At 42.1% G+C, this 21,111-nt stretch overlaps 1 protein-coding gene across 1 annotated transcript in view; it reads left to right on the top strand.

Annotated features, from left to right (window-relative positions):
- Nucleotides 1-21,111, top strand: part of RTTN (rotatin) — a 478,682-nt gene that overhangs the window by 160,049 nt on the left and 297,522 nt on the right. The window lies entirely within an intron of this gene.

Genomic DNA, 21,111 nt, shown 5'->3' with positions numbered 1-21,111 from the left:
CATTGTCAACTTTGGTTTTAACTTGTATAACAAGCTGAGTTGATAAAAAGATATGTGTATGACCCTAACAATCTGTTCTCACATAGTCAGCTTGTTATCCAAAACAACACCCAACAATTCCTTCTTTACTGGCAATACAATCCCATCAATACAAAAAACTTGGTTACAACTCTTCTTCACAATTATGATCTCAGTTCTAGCAACACTGAATACAAGTTCATTCATACTCATCAATTCCCCCAATTTTCCTCATATAATCCTGAACCTGGATTGCCAGCCGTCTCCACAGTATATAATTGGGAAGAAAATTAGAACATCACCAGCATGCAAACGATACAAAACTTCCAATGACTTATACACCTGCCCCAATGAAGCTATATAAACATTAAAAAGCAGAACTGACAATGTGGAACCCTGCGGTACACCTCTAGAAACGCACCACTGGTGATACTACACCACCACTTTTCACACACATAAACTGCTCAGAGAAATATGAGACAAACCACTTGTAAACCTGATCCCTTGTCCCTAAGCCTTGCAGTTTCCTTAATAACAAAATAGTATCCACCAAGTCAGAAGCAGAGGCCATATACAGAGACCCAAACAAAAACATTGATCAATGTCCATACCTCTTCACATCTCATCAACCGTAGCAATTAACAAAGTCTCAACACCATGTGCCAGGTGGAAACCATATTGGTTCCAATCAGAGATCAAATTCAACTCAATGAACTCCTCCAAATGACCCAAAACAACTTTCTCAATCACCTTACCTACAAATAGGAGTACAGATATCTCTCTCTATAAAAGGCACCACCAACATTCTATGAAGCCTCCAGCCGGAAGTGTGAAGGGGGAAAGATATCCGGTTTCCCCATGAGTGTCTGCCCCGCCCTTGCTGTAACACAAACAAAGCACGAAATCAAATCGCTTTCTCTGTAACAGTGAAGGACTCAGAGGGGGGAGGGGAGAGAGGGCAGAGACACACACACTTCCACATGCACACAGAAGAAAACCTTGCTAGCCCCCGTTTCATTTGCATCAGAAACGGGGCTTTTTTTACTAGTTGGTCTATAAATTCCCAGCACTAATGGATCAAGGGTTTCGTGCTTCATCAATGGTCTAACTGTCGGTTGCTTATAATCAGCTGGCAATTCTCCAGCTTGCAAAGATTTATTCACTATTACTGTCAACATAGCACAATTTTATTTGCCAACTGGTGAACCACACCAGATGAACATGGTTCTAAATGTGCTTGAGTAGAACTAATAGTCCATTTTCCTGTGATGCTTTCCCAGTGCTTGCTGAGTTAGTATAGTAGTTCTGCTTAGTGTGCGCTAATCTTGTGCGGGAATATTTTTTTATTTTCTAGTGTGGGAGGTGTGTCTGGGGGCCGAGAGTAAACGTTCCTGCGCTAATCAGGTAGTGTGGGCACATTACTAAGTGCTATCCAGTTAGCTTGGGCGGTAATGGCGTGGCGGTAATGACAATGTGCTAATGGGGAAATCAGCATGTAGCCATGAAAAAAAAACCCAAATCTGAACGCAGCTATTTACTGCCATGTTAAAAGTGGCCGCAGCATGCGAGAAACCCATGTGCTCACAGCAGGTTCCACATGAGTCAGAGGTTGAGAGTTACACAGAGCTGCAGGAGCTATGGAGAGAAAATGAGTAATTCTTTTGTAATAAATAATTGGGAGAGCTAGTTGAGAAAGTGAATAGTAGTCTTGCAAGAAAGTGAGCAATGAGGTGTGAAAAGGGAAAGGTTTGTAGGGGTGGAGGTGGAGGTGGGGAGAGTGTGATCATTGTGAACAAGAAGTAGCAAATGAGATCTTATAATAGAGCTAGCTATTTTGTCTTTTGATCCAGATTGGGAGGAGAGCAGAGTTTTTGTTTTTTTTACAGTATTTATTTTATATAGATTTTCATGATGCTTCAAAATCATTTTAGGGGGTGATTTTAAAAGGCATTTCCATGGGTAAAACTGTGTGTTAGGTGCAACAGTAGCCTTTTTAAAAATTGCACATATGCATAACCTTATACATAAATAGGCTATATGCACTTACATTTATCTAACTTCAAGTGGGATTGGGGGAGAGTTAGTATTTATGTACATAAATACATCTGTAAAATATATTCATAAAATAAGCAGGTGTAAATGTGTGCCATTAAAATCGTCCATAGTACCTGAAGATGCAATGTGACGCTGATCCTTAAAAAGGGTTCTAGGGGTGATCCAGGGAATTATAGACCGGTAAGCCTGATGTTGATACCGGGCAAAATAGTAGAAACTATTGTAAAGAATAAAATTACAGAACACGTAGACAAACATGATTTAATGGAACAGAGTCAGCATGGGTTCAGCCAAGTGAATTTATGCCTCACCAGTTTGCTTAATTTCTTTGAAGGTGTGAATAAACATGTGGCTAAAGGTGAGCCAGTTGATGTACTGTATCTAGATTTTCAGAAATCTTTTGATAAAGTTCCTCATGAGACTTCTCGGAAAATTAAAGAGTCATGGTATAGGAGGCAAGGTTCTGATGTGGACTAAGAATTGGTTATTGGACAGAAAACAGAGGGTAGGATTAAATGGTAATTTCTCTCAATGGAGGAGGGTGAATAGTGGAGTTTCACAGGGATCTGTACTGGGACTGGTGCTATTTAACATATTTATAAATGATATGGAAATCAGAATGGTGAGTGAGGTGATCTAATTTGCAGATACAAAACTATTCAAGGTTGATAAAACACGTGCGGACTGTGAAATATTGCAGGAAGACCTTAGGAAATTGGAAGACTGGGCTTCCAAATGGCAGATGAAATTTAATGTGGACAAATGCAAGGTGATGCATATTGGAAAGAATAATCCGAATCATAGTTACCTGATGCTAGGGTCCACCTTGGAGGTCAGTGCTGAAGAAAAAGATCTGGGTGCCTTTGTAGATAATATACTGAAATCTGCTCAGTGTTCGATGGTGGCCAAAAAAGCATACAGGATTGTAGGAATTATTAGGAAAAGGATGGTGAATAAGACCAAAAATACAATGATGCCTTTGTATCATTCCATGGTTTGTCCGCACCTTGAGTATTGCGTTCAGATCTGGTTGCCGTATCTGAAAAAAAAGATATAGCGGAATTAGAAAAGGTTCAAAGAAGAGCAACCAAAATGATAAAGGGGATGGAACTCCTCTCGTATGAGGAAAGGCTAAAGAGGTTAGGACTCTTTGGAAAACAGATGGATGAGGGAAGGTATGATTGAGTTCTACACGATCTTGAGTTTTTGTAGAACGAGTACAAGTGAATCAATTTTTTTACACTTTCCAAAAGTACAAAGACTAGGGGACACTCGAGGAAGTTACTTGGAAATACTTTAAAAACATATAGGAGGAAATATGTTTTCACTCAACGAATAGTTAAGCTCTGGAACTCTTTGTCAGAGGATATGATAATAGTGGATAGCGTATCTGGGTTTAAAAAAAGGATTGGAGAAATTTCTGGAGGAAAAGTCCATGGTCTGCTGTTGCGGCAGACATGGAAAGGAACTGCTTGCCCTGGGATTTTTAGTATGGAGTGTTGCTACGATTTGGGTTTCTGCCAGGTACTTGTGACGTGGCTGCAAAACAGGATACTGGGCTAGATGGACTGTTTCTGCGGGACAATTTTCAGAGGGAAAGTATTTGCAATGATTATGGTTTTGAAATTTTTTGGGGATTTTGTCCCAAGTTATTTTGCAGTTTGTTACACAATTAGCATACTCTCTATGATTGGCTTTGCATTTCTAAAAAACAAACAAAAGAGAAAAGACTTAAGGGCCTGATTTGTGGAGTTCAATGCCAGTATCCTTGAAGCAGGATAAGAAGCTATTTAAACAATCAGGGAATTTTAAGGGATTATAAAATTTTTAAGCCAAAATTTACTAGCCACTGAATTCAGAAAATGTATGAGAGTGATGGGAGGTTTTTGTTTTTATTGGTTTGGATAAGTGGAGGGGCATAATTGAACGAAAACGTCTATCTCCATGGGTGTTTATCTCCGAGAACGGGTCCGTGAAGGGGCGGACCGAACCGTATTTTCGAAAAAAATAGACGTCCATGTTTTATTCGACAATTTGTGAGCTGGGCGTTTTTGTTTTTCAGTGATAATGGAAAATGAAAGCGCCCAGCTCAAAAACGAATAAATCCAAGGCATTTGTTCGTGGGAGGGGCCAGGATTCGTAGTGCACTGGTCCCCCTCACATGCCAGGACACCAACCGGGCACCCTAGGGGGCACTTTTACAAAAACCAAAAAAAGGTCAAAGAGCTCCCAGGTGCATAGCACCCTTCCCTTGTGTGTTGAGCCCCCCAAATCCCCCTCAAAACCCACTGCCCACAAGTCTACACCATTACTATAGCCCTAAGGGGTGAAGGGGGGCACCTACATGTGGGTACAGTGGGTTGGGGGGGTTGGACGACTAAGCATTAAGCAGCACAATTGTAACAGGTAGGGGGGGATGGGCCTGGGTCCACCTGCCTGAAGTCCACTGCACCCCCTAACAACTGCTCCAGGGACCTGCATACTGCTGCCAGGGAGGTGGGTATGACATTTGAGGGTGAAAATAAAAAGTTGTGAAACATCATGTTTTGTGGTGGGAGGGGGTTAGTGACCACTGGGGGAGTCAGGGGAGGTCATCCCCGATTCCCTCTGGTGGTAATCTGGTCATTTAGGGCACTTTTTGGGGCCTTATTTGTAAAAAAACAGGGTCCAGGACAGGGGCGTAGCCAGACAACAGATTTTGGGTGGGCCTGGGCAAGAAGTGGGTGGACACCAAGTGTTCTCCCTCCCCCCTCCCCCCACCTTGAAAAAATATCTCAGCTGGCGGGAAAACACTTCTTTCCACCTTGGCAGTCTGAAGCAGGCTTACACTGAAAACTGAGCATGTGCAGGTGCCAGTATCATGGAGAGTAGCGTTTTCGTTACCACCAGGGGGAAGTCTTCAGCTGGCGGAGCTTGGGATCCCCACCAGCTACTGCTAAACATGTGCTACTGATGGGTGGGCCTGAGCCCTAAATGGGTGGGCCCCAGCCCACCCAGGCCCACCTGTGGCTACGCCACTGGTCCAGGAAAAGTGCCCTAAATTCTAGCTACAAACGTATACTTTTTTTCCATTATCGGCGAAAGGCGCCCATCTCTCCTCGGCCGATAACCACGCCCCAGTTCCACCTTCGCCACACCTCCGACACGCCCCCGTCAACTTTGTACGCTTCGGCGATGGAGTGCAGTTGAAAACGTCCAAAATCGGCTTTCCATTATACCGATTTATTCGTTTTTGTGAGATAAACGTCTATCTCCTGATTTGGGTCGAAATTTAGGCGTTTTTCTCTTTCAATTATAAGGTGGATAGTTTCCTCTATCAAGCTGCCATGAGCAAAACTTTTTCATAGTGTGCAAAAATTGTTCTGCTTTAATTCCTTGGGAGCACTACTTACTGTTATGCAATATGGTAGTTCATTAAAGAACACATTGGAAAATGGATTTATTTTAACTATTCAGGCTCTGCAAGAGCTTAAGATAGAAATGGCTATATTCAGATTTCATGTGCTGAGGAAATTTAGGATCAAGGCTAAATTCTTTATAGAGAGAGGATAATTTTTGTGATCAGACAAGCAAAGCATTCACAGATTCCACCGGAGGAAAGTGTCTGTAAGCTAGACAGCAGCTGTCAGCCAGACTGGAAGGTGTTCAGTACAGGCCACCATCCACTCTGACAGCCTTTGTTTCAAACAGTCTTTTTATATACTGTAACAAATTCCATGCAGAGCTTAATTGTTTACCTCCTTTCCTTGTCCCTACTCTGCATTTTCTGCAGATTTTTCTGTTAAGCATCCACAGCACACTACTTTCTACCAGGTATCTTCCTGCTGATCTTTCTAATATTTTCTTTGACTTGCATTCAAAACCCACATTCTGTTTTTCTTCTAATTATCTTGCGTTAATTCTATGCCCAGAGCAATGCTCAAGGTGTGTACTTAACTCCTATTGATGCACTTGACCTCTACTAGTCTCTCCTTAGTACCACTTAAGTAAACATTTGGCGCACAGTTGGTGGTGCCATGGAGGAGTGAAGACGCTGAAAAGCGGAGCTCCCACATTTCCTCCCTAAAACCTTGCTATAATCAGCCTTACCAGAGGATTTTCTACCAGAAGAGAGAGGGGGAATAATCGATAAGCAGGCAGAGTAAATTATATTTACATAGAGCGTTGCGATGGCCACGAAATCACAAAAGAAAGAGAGAAGATCAAGGTACCTGATTCTAAGATGGCGGAGACATCGGGGCAACTGACCAGCACGGGGTGTTCAGCATGGACGGCTGAAATAACGGCGGAAGTCACGGCAGCGGTGGAAGCCGCTTTAGATAAAAAACTACAGGCTCTATATGATAGAGCTGAAGCTGCCCACGAATGACTCGATGGGTTTCATCTGGACCTTGATCATATGCAACAGCGGATTAGCGATCTTGAAGACCGCTGACGGAGGCCGTGGAACCAGCGGAAGCCATGCGCTCTAAAGTGAGTGATTTGGAACAAAAACTTGACGACCTAGAAAACAGGTTGAGACGTAACAATCTTAGACTTATTGGCCTCCCAGAACACCTTAAGGACTCGGAGCTTGTGGATTACTTGGAGTGTTGGCTGCCTAAAGAGCTACAGCTCAACAATTTACAAGAACCGCTGAAGATTGAAAGAGCCCATCGGGTCGGGCCGAGGAGAGCTGTGGGAGATAGGCCGCGAGCTGTGATTTTGCGAGTCCTACACTATGCCCATAAACAGGCAATTGTGAAGGCGCTTAGATCTGGACTGCAGCTGTAACATGATGGAAAGCGCATTTTATGCTTTCAAGATTATTCATCGAAAGTGGCAGCGGCAAGACGAGCTTTTGCACCCGTGTGTACAGAACTCCATACTCGGAAGATAAAATTTGCTTTACTTTATCCAGCCACGCTGAAACTATTTCGGAATGGCACAGAAAAAACCCTGGAGACGGTGGAAGCGGCTAAAGAGTTGCTTAAAACCATATCATCTTTTTTTAGATAGATATTAACATATTTAAATGCACATCTTTACTTAAATACCAGCACTTAGCTTAGGTTGATATCACTGACATGATTTAAGTACTCATCTTTACTTGAATAACCAGCACTTAGCTTAAAGTTCATACACCCAACGGGGCTCTCCATTTCACTCTTCCAGTGAGCTTCTTCAGGTGACTAAGTGCTTTTAAGACCTGCAGAAAATATATCATCGAATCAGCTAAAGTTGCTGGTGTCTTCAAAACAAAGACAAACACAAGACAAAAACGGCAGAGTGCATTCTCACTAAGATCATATGTACACCACTCTTCCAAGTTGGCGTTTCACCGGCTGTGTAATGCCGACCTTCCAACCGTAACTCAGCCCTTTAAATAGATATAGCATGTCTCATTTGCAGAGATCTAAAAATTAATTAATCAAATAATGCTTTTTTCTATAAAGCAGACTGAAAGGTTCTGTAGAAAAAAAACATCCACTCTATTTGAGAATTATTAGAAAAAAAAAACCCATCCACTGTATTTGAGAATTTAAGCCTCGTGGTTCTAAATATTTTATTTATTTATTTATTTGTAGCATTTGTATCCCACAATATCCCACCAATTTGCAGGCTCAATGTGGCTTACATTTGCCGTAATGGCGGTTGCCATTTCCGGGTAACAGAATTACAAATGGTATTGCGTTAAGGTGCATACATACATGGTAACATACATGGAACAGATCATGGTGTGTGTGTATATATATATATATATATATATATATATATATATATATATATATATATATATATATATATATATATATATACCATGTGCATACATGCATGGTAAAGAAGAATACATTATGGTATTGCATGAAGGTTCCTGGGTAATAATTGGATTATAACATACATTAGGTCATCGACTATGGAGAGACCATATTCGACATAAGGATTGAAGTGGTAGTGCTTGTTCACTAATAGCAAAGAGGTTAATCAGTCAAGTGATAAGATTTTGGTTGTGTCTAGGTCGTGTATACTCTTATTATTTAGTATTTAAGATGGATGTTTATGGTATGCCTTCTTGAACAGATCAGTTTTCAGTGGCCTTCGGAAGATAGTTAGGTCTTGCGTTGTTTTTATGGCCTTCGGTATTGCGTTCCATAGCTGGGTGCAGATGTATGAGAAACTGGTCGCGTATGTGGATTTATATTTTAGCCCTTTGCAGTTAGGGTAGTAGAGATTGAGGAATGTACGTGCTGATCTTTTTGTGTTCCTAGTAGGCAAGTCTTTAAGGTCTGACATATAGGTCGGGGCTTCCCCATGAGTGATTTTGTGGACCAGGGTACAAACTTTGAACGCAATTCGTTCTTTTAGTGGGAGCCAGTGTAGTTTTTCTGTTAGGGGTTTGGTGCTTTCGTATTTCGCTTTCCCAAATATTAGACTGGCTGCTGTGTTTTGAGCTGCTCGAAGCTTCTTAATGATTTGTTCTTTGCATCCGGCATAAATGGCATTGCAGTAGTCTAGATGGCTTAGCACCATTGATTGTACTAGGCTGCGGAATACTTCCCTTGGGAAGAAAGGTTTGATCCTTTTAAGTTTCCACATTGAGTAGAACATTTTCTTTGCTGTATTTTTTGCATGATCTTCGAGTGTGAGATTTCGGTCAATTGTGACTCCCAGAATTGTCAAGCTGTCTGAGACCGGAAGGGTGTAATCTGGGGTATTTATGGTATTGGGTTTGTTTGTATTGTGAGGACAGGATGAGACATTGTGTTTTTTCTCTGTTTAGCTTTAGTTGGAATCCACCGTTGTTCTCGTCTGACTAGAATCTTATTTCGATCTCCTCTCCTCTTATTGAACGGAATGTGATCGATTGCAAAACATTTAAAGGATTCAAAACCATGTTTTGTTTTTTTTCAGTGCAATGTGTTACCAGTGGTGCCCCTTTCTTTTTATTTTTAACACAGGAGCGATTTTCTGTAATACTCTGATGTAAACTTCTCGAGGTTTTTCCCACATATATTTTCTGGCATGCACATTTCAAGATGCAAACTACAAAGGCTGATTGACAGTCAGTATTGTATTTCAACTTTAAAAGTCTACCTTCAATTGGATTGATAAATTCTTCGATCTCTTCGGTCATAGAACATGTTTTACAGTGACCACACTTTTTGTGTCCATTTGACACATTCAGACCCTCTTATAATATTGCCGGTAGTAAATTCGAGGGACTGAGCATTTCTTTTAAATTTCATGATCTTGAAAAGGCTACCCTTACTTTATGATCAAAAAGTACTTTGTGTGACTGCATTATAGCCCAATTTTTCTTTATGGTGTTAGTTAAACGATCACCTCCACTGGAGAATTGAGAATTTGCACAAGAGATGTGGATTTTAAGAGGAGTGCCAGGAGATTTATAAAATATCTGGATCAAAGAGGTTATCCAAGTAGCATGGTAAAATCAGCTTACAAAAGGGTGAAATATAACAGAGGATTGCTGTTATCAAAAGAAATCAATCAACGTACAGGGGACCAGGAGAAGGTTAATACCTTTGTAGCTCAATTCTCCAGTGGAAGCAGTGCATGCAGATTTCTCTCATGAATATTCATTGTGGTTATCTTGAAAACCTGAGTGGCTTGGAGGCGTATTTTCAAAGCCCCTAGGTTGCCTCCAGTACCAGGTTTGGGAATCACTGGCTTAGAATGACACTTGAAGTTTCTGCCAAAGCTTAAAGATTAGGGTCTAAAAGAGGGATTGCTCGATATTGATAAACACAGAATTTTAATTTTAAAATAAAAAAAATAGCAAGCAAACTTTATTAGCTAGTCTCCGTATCCTTTTTCCCTTAGTTTTAAAACTTGAAGTTTCTGCCACAGCTTAAGGATTAGGGTTTAAAAGAGGAATTGTAGGATATTGATAAACATACTTAGGGCCCCATTTACTAAGCCGTGCTAGAGGTGCGTTAGTGCTTTTAGTGCGCGCTAATTGTGTAGGCGCCCACAATATTCCTATGGGTGGCTACACAGTTAGTATTCAGTTCTCTTAAGACTTGAAACTAACAAAATCTTAATATCCTGAAGCATAAACCTTGGCACACCAGCACACCCTGAAGCCTCTTTTTTTTCTGATATTTTCTTTATTGCATAAACACATCAATGTACTCACAGTCAGAAGGGATGCTTCATAGCACAGGGACTTCGTTATTCTGGGCTGAACAATGCTTGGAGGTAGAAGTCTGAGGAAAAACAATTCTACTGAGGTGGAGAACAGATGAACAGACAGAGACAGCTTAGAAATGGATGCCTGGAACGTGCTATATCTTATTGACAAGATATATTTTACAAGGTAAAAAAACAAGTTCTCTTCAGGGAATTTATCAGGCAAAGTACTGACAGAAAACAAGATGGAGAAAGTTTCAAAGCTAGAACAAGGGGAAAAGCAGGGGGGGCTCCCAAGCCCAAAGAACAGGAGCATATAAAGACCAATGAGACAGAGCCATCAGGTAGCAAGGCAGTCAAGCTATGCTGAGAAGGAGAAGAGGTTCAGGCAACATTACATCAATGATAACAGTTTTTAAACAGACAAGTGTGTCTGCACTAGCTGTGAACTATATTACACATAATGCATTGCTCCTCTAACTTACAGACAGATCTGCAGTAACGCATTAAACACATTTCAGGAACCTACTATAACTAAGACAAGGCTGTCAAAGGACAGAACAGTTAGCATGTGCTAATTTTGTGCATGCGCTAAAAACGCTAGCACACCTTAGTAAACAGAGCCCTTAGAATTTTAAAATAAAGAAAAAAGCAAGCAATCTTCATTAGCTAGTCTCCATACCCTTTTCTCCATAGTTTTAAAACTTGAAGTTTCTGCCACAAAATTAACATTCTCTAGAAGGCACAGAAGAGCCCATTTCAGTTTGAAATATCTATATGCAAATGCCAGAAGTCTAAGAAATAAGGTGGGAGAGTTAGAGTATATTGCACTAAATGAAAAATTAGACATAATAGGCATCTCTGAGACCTGGTGGAAGGAGGATAACTAGTGGCACACTATCGTACCGGGTACAAATTATATCGTAGTGATAGGGTGGATCTAATTGGTGGTGGGGTAGTACTGTATATTAAGGAGGGCCTTGAATCAAATAGATTGAAAATTCTGCAGGAAACAAAACACATCTTGGAATCCCCATGGATTGAAATTCCATGTGTAAAGCGGAAAAGGATAATGATAGGAGTTTACTACCGTCCGCCTGGCCAGGATGAACAGACGGATATAGAAATGTTATTGTAAATTAGGGAGGCTAACAAACTGGGCAACACAATAATAATGTGTGATTTCAATTACCCCAATATTGACTGGGTATATGCAACGTCAGGGCATTCTAGGGAGGTAAAATTCCTTGATGAAATCAAGGACTGCTTTATGGAGCAGCTGGTACAGGAGCCAACAAGAGAAGGAAAAATTCTAGATCTAGTCCTTAGTGGAGCATATGATCTGGTGCGTGAGGTAATGGTGCAAGGGCTGCCTGATAACAGTGATCATAATATGATCAGATTTGATATTAGCTTTGGAGTACGTATACACAGGAAATCCAATATGTTAGCGTTTAACTGTGATAAAATGAGAAGAACCATGAAAAAAAAAAACTTCGATGAGCGGCTGCGAGGGTCAAAAATTTACTTCGGGAATGGATGCTGTTCAAAAATACCATCCTGGAATCCCAGGCCATATATATTCCACATATTAAAAAAGGAGGAAGGAAGACCAAACGACAGCCGGCATGGTTAAAAAGTGAGGTAAAGGAAGCTATTAGAGCTAAAAGAAAATCCTTCAGAAAATGGAAGAAGGAACCGACTGAAAATAATAAGAAACAGAATAAGGATTGTCAAGTCAAATGCAAAACGCTGATAAGGAAGGCAAAGATGGACTTTGAAAAAAAGATTGAGTTGGAGGCAAAACAACATAGTAAAATTTTTTTTTAGGTATATTAAAAGCAGGAAGCCAGCAAAAGAATCGGTTGGACCGCTAGATGACTGAGGGGTAAAAGGGGCAATCAGTGAACACAAAGCCATAGCGAAGAGATTAAATGAATTCTTTGCTTCAGTCTTCACTGAGGAAGTTTTGTGAGAGATACCAGTGCCAGAAATGGTATTCAAAGCTGACGAGCTGGAGAAACTGAATGAAATGTCTGTAAACCTGGAGGATGTAATGGGGCAAATTGACAAGTTAAAGAGTAGGAAATCTCCTGGACCATTTGGTATTCATCCGAGAGTACTGATAGAATTGAAAAATGAACTTGTGGAACTAATGTTAGTAATATGCAATTTATCTTTAAAATCAAGCGTGGTACTGGAAGATTGGAGGGTATTTAAAAAAGGTTTCAGAGGGGATCCGGGAAATTATAGACTGGTGAGCCGGATGTCAGTGCCGGGCAAAATTGTAGAGACTATTATAAAGAACAAAATTACAGCGCATGTTCAAAAGCATGGCTTAATGAGACAAAGCCAACATGGATTTAGTGAAGGGAAATTTTGCCTCACTAATCTATTACATTTCTTTGAAGGTATGAGCAAACATTGATAAAGGTGATCCGGTTGATATTGTGAATCAGGATTTTCAAAAGGCGTTTGACAAAGTACCCCATGAAAGACTCCACAAGAAATTGGAGGGTCATGGGATAGGAGGTAGTGTTCCATTGTGGAATAAAAACTGGTTAAAAGATTGAAAACAGAGAGAAGAATTAAATGGTCAGAATTCTCAATGGAGATAGGAAGATAGTGGGGTTCCCCAGGGGTTTGTGCTGGGCCTGTTGCTTTTTAACATATTTATAAATGATTTAGAGATGGGAGTAACTAGTGAGGTAATTAAATTTGCTGATGAAACAAAGTTATTCAAAGTTGTTAAATCGTGGGAGGATTGTGAAAAATTAAAAGAGGACCTTACAGGACTGGGAGACTGGGCGTCTAAATGGCAGATGATGTTTAATGTGAGCAAGTGTAAAGTGATGCAAGTGTAAAGTGAGGAATCTGTATTATAGCCACGTCATGCAAGGTTCCACGTTAGGAGTCAAGTCATCGACCAAGAAAGGGATCTCGGTGTCTTCGTTGATGATATGTTGAAACCCTCTGCTCAGTGTGCTGCAGCGGCTACGAAAGCAAATAGTATGTTAGGTATTATCAGGAAAGGAATGGAAAGCAAAATTGAGGAATTTATAATGCCTTTGTATCGGTCCATGGTGCAACCGCACCTTGAATATTGTGTTCAATTCTGGTCACCGCATCTCAAAAGAGAGATAGTGAAATTAGAAAAGGTGCAGAGAAGGGCAATGAAAATGATAAAGGGGGTGGGGCGACTTCCCTATGAGGAAAGGCTAAAGAGGCTAGGGCTCTTCTACTTGGAGAAAAGACGACTGAGGGGAAATATGATAGAGGTCTATAAAATAATGAGTGGAGTGGAACGGGTAGACGTGAATTGTTTGTTTACTCTTTCCATAAACACTAGGACTAGGGGGCATGCGATGAAGCTACAAAGTTGTAAATTTAAAACGAATTGTAAAGAATATTTCTTCACTCTACGTATAATTTAACTTTGGAATTCTTTGCCAGAGAATGTGGTAAAAGCGGTTAGCTAAGCGAGTTTTAAAAAGATTTGGACGGCTTCCTAGAGGAAAAGTCCATAGACCATTATTAAAATGACCTAGGGAAAATCCACTGCCTAAATCTGGGATAAGCAGCATAAAATGTAGTGAACTTTTTTGGGATTTTGCCAGTTATTTGTGACCTGAATTGACCACTGTTGGAAACAGGATGCTGGGCTTGATGGACCTTTTGTCTGCCTCAGTGTGGCAATAGTAATTTACTTATGAACTTATGATTGTGAATATAAATTGAGTTGCTGATGGAGATCTTACAAGAGAATAAAAACTAGTGTAACTCGGAAACAGACAATAAATCCTTGTGCCATGCTCGATAGTTCCTATATTCTGTTGCGTATAGATTGAGTAAATTAGTAATATATTCTGTGGAACCACTATAAAACGTTCAATAAAGGAGCATACGAATCTTTAAGGTAGAATGAAAGGATATGAGCATCAAGTGTTGTAAATTCAGAAAAGACAATTCATGATCAAATTTCTTGGCTCCTTATAATAACTTTACTAATGTACAGTTCACTTCGGTTAAGTTCAAGGGCTCCGAACCAGACTTTTACTTGTACTTATTCAGAAAGTGCACATAACTGAAGTTACCATTTCAAACCAAGAGTTAAGAAATTATTCAGAGCCAGTGTATCTTATTTATTACTACTATTGGACAGTAAACAAATGTTGTAAGTCATTGCCCATTTTCTGAAAAGATCTATAAAGCATAAATAACATTTTTGCAAAAGAAAACTAGTATCATAAGGGATTAAAAAATCTGTAACTGTTTTCTGTACAATGTTTTGTCTATTTGTGTTGTAGACAAGGTCCAGCAGGTCACAATAATGTTCATAACTCTGGCACCCTTTACCCTCTAGATAAGCTCTCACAATGTTCAAGCTTTGTAATGCAGTAGCAAATGACACAGTGGGTCTTGCTTTGTGCTCACTGCCAACTTCCACCCCTGTTGGCTTATCATCTATATCTCCAGCATCCTTAGCCACAGACTGCAACTCTGAGCAAATCCCTTCATCGTTTATATCTGCAGATCCCTTCAGGTTGTCATCAATTGCCACATGTTGGTCAGACTTCTCAGCAGTCACTCTAGCTGGGAGATCAACAATGGAAGCAAGATTTTCATCATCAAAGTATTCTTTCATAAAGCTAGCCCGTCTAGCAGTTGTCAAGTTGTACTTTGGGTGACACAACACCCGACCTCTTTCTGCATGTGTGGTGAATCCAGTATGCTTAGCTTGCAAGCCAATTCGGCCGCTCAATGTTTTCATCATTGTCCATTTTTCTCATCAGATGGTGCAACACCAGCACTCTGTAGTGCTTCTTGAAATTGACAATGATATTCTGATTCATCGTCTGAATAAGTGAAGTTGTGTTAGGTGGTAGGAACAGAAGCAACGTTTGATAGTCTAGCGTCTTTGCTGTGTGCTGCACAGTGGTCACACAGCATCAGAATTTCACGCTTCTGCCTGCACATTGTGTTATCCAAGTTTTTTAGCCATTGCAGCCAAATTTCTCTGGTCATCCAAGTTTTTTTTTGTCTCATAGGCTATTGGAAGTTGTTTGACATTTTTGAAGCAACGTAGTTGTTTATTTTTCCCAGTTGTCACTGGCTTCAATTTTTCGCTTCCATCCATGTTGCATGAGAGTACCAGTGTCAGTCTTTCCTTTGGCACTTTTGTTCCAGCCACCTCAGCCTGCTTAAATGCCTGTTTCATCTGCATTGAAAATGTCCCGTGGTTGGCAATCTTTCATGATGCCTGGTTGAACTTTAGCTACCCATCTCTCCGCACCCATCTCATCTGCACCTTGTTTTTCTCCATGCTGTTTCTTGAACTTGATGTTTTGTCTTACTTTCCATCACTCCATCCATGGGTGTTTATGAGCACGGTTCAACTCTACCTCCACTATAGCTGCTAGATCACATGGGCGTTTATGAGCACGGTTCAACTTCACGTGCACTGTTCAACTCCTCCGCCACTACATGGGCATTTATGAGTATGGTTCAACTGGATCATATGGGCGTTTATAAGCACAGTTCAACTTCAGGTGCACAGTTCAATTCCACAGTCTCTACAGCCACTGGATCACGTGGGCGTTTATGAGCACGGGTCAACTTCAGGTGGAAGGTTCAACTTCACCGCCAATACACCCGCTGGAAGAAAATGGCGGGCACCCTCCTCCTTCACTCTGTGAACGGACAAGAAAGAAAATGGCGGTCACACGTCCTCTTCACTCAGAGCCACGTGATCCGTGCTGCTGTGCATCACAAGCTGCTAGCCAGTAAAGGAGAGACAGGAGAGCCGCCCACTCCAGGTTTATTGGCTCCCAGCCTTATGATGTACAACTGCTGTGCTGCATAGCAATTGGACATCATGAACCCGGGAGCCGATGAGATTGGATGGTCATTCATGTGGCATTAGAACTTAACAAGGCCAGGAGTGAATGAAGAAAATTGCAATTAAAAGGAGTGATGATGTAAAAAGCAGTTTGATACATTACATAAGTACATAAGTAGTGCCATACTGGGAAAGACCAAAGGTCCATCTAGCCCAGCATCCTGTCACCGACAGTGGCCAATCCAGGTCAAGGGCACCTGGCACGCTCCCCAAACGTAAAAACATTCCAGACAAGTTATACCTAAAAATGCGGAATTTTTCCAAGTCCATTTAATAGCGGTCTATGGACTTGTCCTTTAGGAATCTATCTAACCCCTTTTTAAACTCCGTCAAGCTAACCGCCCGTACCACGTTCTCCGGCAACGAATTCCAGAGTCTAATTACACGTTGGGTGAAGAAAAATTTTCTCCGATTCGTTTTAAATTTACCACACTGTAGCTTCAACTCATGCCCTCTAGTCCTAGTATTTTTGGATAGCGTGAACAGTCGCTTCACATCCACCCGATCCATTCCACTCATTATTTTATACACTTCTATCATATCTCCCCTCAGCCGTCTCTTCTCCAAGCTGAAAAGCCCTAGCCTTCTCAGCCTCTCTTCATAGGAAAGTCGTCCCATCCCCACTATCATTTTCGTCGCCCTTCGCTGTACCTTTTCCAATTCTACTATATCTTTTTTGAGATACGGAGACCAGTACTGGACACAATACTCCAGGTGCGGTCGCACCATGGAGCGATACAACGGCATTATAACATCCGCACACCTGGACTCCATACCCTTCCTAATAACACCCAACATTCTATTCGCTTTCCTAGCCGCAGCAGCACACTGAGCAGAAGGTTTCAGCGTATCATCGACGACGACACCCAGATCCCTTTCTTGATCCGTAACTCCTAACGCGGAACCTTGCAAGACGTAGCTATAATTCGGGTTCCTCTTACCCACATGCATCACTTTGCACTTGTCAACATTGAACTTCATCTGCCACTTGCACGCCCATTCTCCCAGTCTCGCAAAGTCCTCCTGTAATCGTTCACATTCCTCCTGCGACTTGACCCTGAATAATTTTGTGTCATCGGCGAATTTAATTACCTCACTAGTTATTCCCATCTCTAGGTCATTTATAAATACATTAAAAAGCAACGGACCCAGCACAGACCCCTGCGGGACCCCACTAACTACCCTCCTCCACTGAGAATACTGGCCACGCAATCCTACTCTCTGCTTCCTATCTTTCAACCAGTTCTTAATCCATAATAGTACCCTACCTCCGATTCCATGACTCTGCAATTTCTTCAGGAGTCTTTCGTGCGGCACTTTGTCAAACGCCTTCTGAAAATCCAGATATACAATGTCAACCGGCTCCCCATTGTCCACATGTTTGCTTACCCCCTCAAAAAAATGCATTAGATTGGTGAGGCAAGACTTCCCTTCACTAAATCCGTGCTGACTTTGTCTCATCAGTCCATGTTTTTGTATATGCTCTGCAATTTTATTCTTAATAATAGCCTCCACCATCTTGCCCGGCACCGACGTCAGACTCACCGGTCTATAATTTCCCGGATCTCCTCTGGAACCCTTCTTAAAAATCGGAGTAACATTGGCTACCCTCCAGTCTTCCGGTACTACACTCGATTTTAGGGACAGATTGCATATTTCTAACAGTAGCTCTGCAAGTTCATTTTTTAGTTCTATTAATACTCTGGGATGAATACCATCAGGTCCCGGTGATTTACTACTCTTCAGCTTGCTGAACTGACCCATTACATCCTCCAAGGTTACAGAGAATTTGTTTAGTTTCTCCGACTCCCCCGCTTCAAATATTCTTTCCGGCACCGGTGTCCCCCCCAAATCCTCCTCGGTGAAGACCGAAGCAAAGAATTCATTTAATTTCTCCGCTACGGCTTTGTCCTTCTTGATCGCCCCTTTAACACCATTTTCGTCCAGCGGCCCAACCGACTCTTTGGCCGGTTTCCTGCTTTTAATGTATCTAAAAAAATTTTTACTATGTATTTTTGCTTCCAACGCTAATTTCTTCTCAAAGTCCTTTTTTGCCCTCCTTATCTCCGCTTTGCATTTGGCTTGGCATTCCTTATGATCTATCCTGTTACCTTCAGTTGGTTCTCTTCTCCACTTTCTGAAGGATTGTTTTTTGGCTCTAATGATTTCCTTTATCTTACTGTTTAGCCACGCCGGCTGATGTTTAGTCTTTTTTCCCTTTTTTCTAATACGTGGAATATATTTGTCCTGAACCTCCAGGATGGTGTTTTTAAACAGCATCCACGCCTGATGCAAGTTTTTTACTCTGCGAGCTGCTCCTTTCAGTCTTTTTTTCACCATTTTTCTCATTTTGTCGTAATCACCTTTTCTATAGTTAAACGCTAGCGTACTTGATTTCCTAGTTTCACTTCCTTCAATGCCAATATCAAAACCGATCATATTATGATCACTGTTATCAAGCGGCCCTCGTATCGTTACCCCCTGCACTAGATCATGAGCACCACTAAGGACTAAGTCTAGTATTTTTCCTTCTCTTGTCGGCTCCTGAACTAGCTGTTCCATGAAGCTGTCCTTGATTTCATCAAGAAATCTTATGTCCCTTGCGTGTACAAATGTTACATTAACCCAGTCTATATGCGGGTAATTGAAATCCCCCATTATTATTGTGTTGCCCAGTTTGTTTGCGTCCCTGATTTCCTTTAACATTTCCGCATCCGTCTGTTCGTCCTGGCCAGGCGGACGGTAGTACACTCCTATCACTATCCTTTTCCCCTTTGCACATGGAATTTCAATCCACAGTGATTCCAAGGAGTGTTTTGTTTCCTGCAGAATTTTCAATCTATTTGATTCAAGGCTCTCGTTAATATACAATGCTACCCCTCCACCAATCCGATTCACCCTATCACTACGATATAATTTGTACCCCGGTATGACAGTGTCCCACTGGTTATCCTCCTTCCACCAGGTCTCAGAGATGCCTATTATATCTAATTTTTCATTTAGTGCAATATATTCCAACTCCCCCATCTTATTTCTTAGGCTCCTGGCATTCGCATATAGACATTTCAAACTATGTTTGTTGTTCCTAAGTACATCATGCTTAGTACTTGACAGTATTAATTGGCAATCTTTTGTCTGATTTTTATTGTTATTTAAAGATACCCGATCTACTACAATCTCTTTTGCAACCTCACTATCAGGATACTCTATCTTCCCTGTTATGGTGATATCTTTGAAAGATACCTTATCCCGAACCATGCTCTTTTGAGCGACTGTCGGCCTTCCCCCCATTTCTAGTTTAAAAGCTGCTCTATCTCCTTCTTAAACGCCGATGCCAGCAGCCTGGTCCCACTCTGGTTAAGATGGAGCCCATCCTTTCGGAATAGGCTCCCCCTTCCCCAGAATGTTGCCCAGTTCCTAACAAATCTAAAGCCCTCCTCCCTGCACCATCGTCTCATCCACGCATTGAGACTCTGGAGCTCTGCCTGTCTCTTGGGCCCTGCGCGTGGCACAGGTAGTATTTCAGAAAATGCTACCCTGGAGGATCTGGATTTCAGCTTTCTACCTAAGAGCCTAAATTTTGCTTCCAGAACCTCTCTCCCACATTTTCCTATGTCATTAGTACCCACATGTACCAAGACAGCCGTCTCCTCCCCAGCACTATATAAAATCCTATCTAGGTGACATTGCACTTAACCGGAGTATGTGCTTATTGCTGATGTGCCAAATTGGAGTAAGTTTACATTAGAATGAATGAGAAAAATTTGGGACTGTAAGTTTAAGTGCGCTTATGTATTTATTTACTAGTGTGAAAGGCCCGTTTCAGAGAGCAATGAAACGGGCGCTAGCACCGGTTTCCTCCCCCCATGTCGGCTGCTGTCCCCCCCCCCCCCCGGATATCTGCGCAGCCACTGTCCCCCTCCCCAAGTCGCCGCCGCTGCTCCCCCCTCTCCGTGTGGCCAGCAACTCTCTCCATGCACAGAGGCGGCAGCAGGTCCTATGTGTGGCCGAAGCAGCAGTAGCGGCGGTAGAAAAACAGCATCAGCTGTTTGTACGAAGCAGGCAAGGCACCGCAAGAGGCCATCAGGACTGGCAGTTGGCTGTGCAGCCGGTCCTCGCGCCTCAATGTAACTGCCCCTGGAGAAGGACCCCGTAGGAGCGACGTGAGAGGCGAGAGGAGCGGCTGCAGAGGCAACATCAGTCCTGATGGGCTGCCAGCGGTGCCGTGTCTGCTTCGTGTAAACAGCTGTTGTTTTTTTTTGTTGGTCCAGTACTGCTGCTTCGGGCAGAGATCGGAGCGGCATGGCAGGTCTGTTGGGTGGGTGTGTGGGTGAGACTGGTGGGAAAGTTGCTGAGCGGAGGGAGAGGGGTGAGCGGCGGCGACTTGGGAGAGTGAGTGTAGGGGGGACTGTCGTCTCTGGAGCCGCTCCTAGGGGGTTTGTTGATGTGGCAGGGGAAGGGGCTTCTGTGATGCTGCGAGGGGGGGTAGGAGGTTGTGTGATGGGGCGAAGGGGGGGGTAGGGGCTTGGCTTTGGGGTGTTTTGTTTGGGGGGGCAGTGAGGGTTGCTTTCTAGGCTGGGGGAGGAGCTGCCCCTTTAGTGTGTATGTGGTTGTCATTCGTTGTTTTCCCCATGAGTGTCAGTGCTCCGCCCTCGAGGGCGGGCCAGACACTCATGGGGAAAACCAGATATCTACACCACCATGCAAACCGGAAGTGAGGCTTCATTAGAACGTTGGTGGTGCCTTTTATATATATAGATTTTTATTTATTTATTGTATTTGTATCCCACATTTTCCCACCTCTTTGCAGGCTCAATGTGGCTTACAATAATCATGAATAGTGGAAATGTATCAGAAAATACACCCAATGTGCACTGGAGTGCACTGTATTCCATTGAAACTAAAATTACTTGGTAAGGTTTATGTCTGTGTATAAAGCATTGCGTTAATCAAGATGGTTCAACAGTGAATATAAGCATACTGTTATAAAATCAGGCCCTTAATGAGTT

Source organism: Microcaecilia unicolor, chromosome 1 (assembly GCF_901765095.1).
Source record: "Microcaecilia unicolor chromosome 1, aMicUni1.1, whole genome shotgun sequence".
Lineage (NCBI taxonomy): Eukaryota > Metazoa > Chordata > Amphibia > Gymnophiona > Siphonopidae > Microcaecilia > Microcaecilia unicolor.
Note: the sequence above shows the minus strand (reverse complement) of the source record. Positions and strands in the feature narration are given on the sequence as shown.